The sequence below is a fragment of the Kryptolebias marmoratus genome, linkage group LG4 (assembly GCF_001649575.2).
Source record: "Kryptolebias marmoratus isolate JLee-2015 linkage group LG4, ASM164957v2, whole genome shotgun sequence".
NCBI classification, from domain to species: Eukaryota; Metazoa; Chordata; class Actinopteri; order Cyprinodontiformes; family Rivulidae; genus Kryptolebias; species Kryptolebias marmoratus.
This window is the reverse complement of record NC_051433.1, coordinates 31,037,142-31,040,275: the sequence shown is the minus strand read 5'-3', so window position 1 is coordinate 31,040,275 and position 3,134 is coordinate 31,037,142.

Here is a 3,134-nt window from a genome sequence, read left to right as displayed (position 1 = left end):
GTCCTTGAGATCTTCAACTTTGAGCAGTGGAAGAAGCACCACGAAGATCTCCTTAATTCAGCCACAATGTCCACCTTTGAGGAGGCAAAGTCTGGGCACTTGGAGGAAAAGGAGTCCATTACTATGGCAGAGGTCACTGAGGTAGTCAAAAAGCTCCCTGGTGGCAGGTGGACAAGATTTGCTCTGAGTTGCTGAAGGCTATGGACTTTGTGGGGCTTTCAGGATTGACACATCTCTTCAACATTGCATTGGAGGACTGGGACAACACAGTTGTTATGTTGCCGTCTTTTGGCCATGACCTTCAGCATGCACTGGGATGGTTCGTAGCCTAGTGTGAAGCAGCTGTATGGGGTAAGGATGCTATCAGAACAAAATTGTAATAAAAGGCAGAAATGTGTGCATGTTAGTAAACAGTTGTGTATAACTAAAATTGGTAAACTTTTGAAAAAAAGTAAACCACACACAAAACCTACTTTGTATATTTTCTCTACAAGAACATTACAACCATGATCTGATGTCACAGGGTCACAGGCTCGTTAATGGAACACAGAATACATAAATTTGTATTGTGCATGTGCTGTAAATGCTTCTTTGAACTTAGTGCCAAGATGACAGACCAAGAAGCAACTAAACAAAGTCAGGTCATGAATCCGTGTATGGTTCGTTGTTTGTTTTTTACGTTTCAAAATAAAATGGCAAAAACAAAACAAGCATGTGTTGTTTTTTTTTTTTTAACTGCAATGGTTAAACCAAAGACAAGCTTTTATTTTGTTGTTAATTCAACGGGACCTTATGGCGGAACCGGAAATAAAGACCTGAACTCCCGGCACATAACTTTTTCAGTTATCAGTAGGTGGTGGTAATGTACTGATTTAATGACTTACTTGGAACATTAAAGAAATCTTGTTGATGGTAAGATCATCAGCTCTCAATGAAATGCGTAGAATTCCTCTAAATAAGACAAATGGATCCATTTTTAAACTGGTAGATTCTGAAGTGCTAACTAAAAAAGTTCTTGTTCTTCTTGTGGATTTTATTGTTGTCATGTGAGGTGGAGATGACGGAGAAGAATCCAGTGTGCAGACTCATAATAAAGGAAACTAATTTATTAAACTAAAGAATAAAACAAACAAACAGCCGACGTGGCAGCAAACAAAATAGAAAAACATAAACCAAATCAAAAACTAAAACGGGAACAGAAATTTTAACAGGCACAGGAGATCAGGACAGGACCGGGAACGGGCAGGACAGAAACGAACGACACAATCAGCATCAAACAAACAACAATGCGCCAGCGGCGTATGGAAGAAAATGACTGGGCTTTAAACACAGAGGATGATGATGAAAGTGGACTCAGGTGTGTGGGGATAATCACGGGCAGGTGGAGATAGGCGTGGCAGAGGAACTGAGGGAGTGACGTAGGAAGAGTGAATGAAACATGAACATGACGGACAAAGACAGAACCCAAACAGAACAAACCAAAAAGATAAACAAAACCAAACAAAAATGAAACAAGACCAAAACAAAGCAAAAACCCAAAAACCCCACAAATGGCGGTTGGCAAAAAACTGAAGGTGTACATTACCGCCACCTACTGGTAACTGAAAAAGTTCAGACAGAGAGACAGAGAGAAAAGTCTTCCACCAGGAGCAGAGAGAGAAAGAAAAAAAAAGTCAAAGTCGAAGGTTACATCTTCACTTGCTCTTGCAGTTTCTTAATGCACCTAAGGCACAGGTGTCAAACTCCATTCCTCGGGGGCCGCTGTCCTGCATGTTTTAGACGTGTTCTTGCTTTAAAACCCTTTACCACGCCACAGCCCGCCCACGTGCCATTTTACTGAGTTTTTTATTCAAATCTGTGCAGTTTATGCTACATTTGTTTTTATTAACTTAAATTTCAAAATGGCGGTGTTTTGGCGCCACTTTTGATTGACGTTTCATCTGACCAACTGGGTTGATCTCTGCCCGCCCTAGAGCCCCTCTAATCCCCCATGCGTAAATTCATGAAACTCTACTCTCTTCAAGCTGGTTCTGACACTGCAGGCGGGTAGCCAATGAAATTACGGTCACGTGATTTTTTTGCTGGGGGGTTGAAACTTAATTTCACTCTTAATTTTACTCTCAGAGCACGTCTGAGAGTAAGGTGATTCAGAGGTGTTGTGCGTCCTGTGCAAAAATACAAAGACGACTGAGTTTTGTGGATTTTTTTGACCAAAAACATGGCGAAATGTCCGAAGGAAGTCAAATACAGAACAGAAGAAGTTGTGGAGCTGGTTACGAGGAGAGACAGCGACTTTTCAGATGAGAACATCTCTAAAGAAAAGGGAGCGATACATCTTTGGACGACAAAGATGTCCTGAGTGAGTAAGTGTGTTTCTCTCAAACTACTCATTGTTTATCTGCTACTCATTGTTTAGACACTGCGCTTTTAAAAAAAAATTTTTTATTGGTGTGTGTGTTAGGTGTCCGTGTCCGGTGTGTCATGTCCAGTGTCTCGTGTCTCGAGTTAGTGTCATATGCGACGCAGTAGTTTTCTGAGACGCTTTTTTGTTCGTGCAAAAGACAGATTTTTACATTTCAAAATAGTGTTGAGAAAAACAAAGTTTAGTATTCACCCCTTTCAGAGGAATCTCACCTGACCACTTAATTTCTCTCATCGGAGAGACAACAACTCACCAACAAGAAGCAACAGCAACACGTTCCCAGTTGTGTCTAAAGTAATAACCCTTTTACTTCTTTTTATACTATAAAGCATACTATCATATCATGATGTCCTGGAACCTTCCGCCTCCCTCACCCCACAGACACACTGTTCTTAGTGATTATTCTATCATAAGCTAATAATGACCTTATTTCAGCAATCAAATCATTCTAGTGACATCAGAGGTTGTCTACATTTTATCGTAACCTACTTTTAACAATCAGATCATTTTAACAAAGTTTGTTTATATTCTATCATTGACTAAGCATAACCTTGTTTCTTAGCAATCAAAATATTTTGATTATATTGTACAGTTTGAACTACATTACCATTTAGTATTTATCCAAGCTTTACATGTTTGCACCTTTGTGAGATCCCTTTGAATGAAACACGTTATCAAACTGTAATGAGTTTTCACAGAAATGAGAAATGAA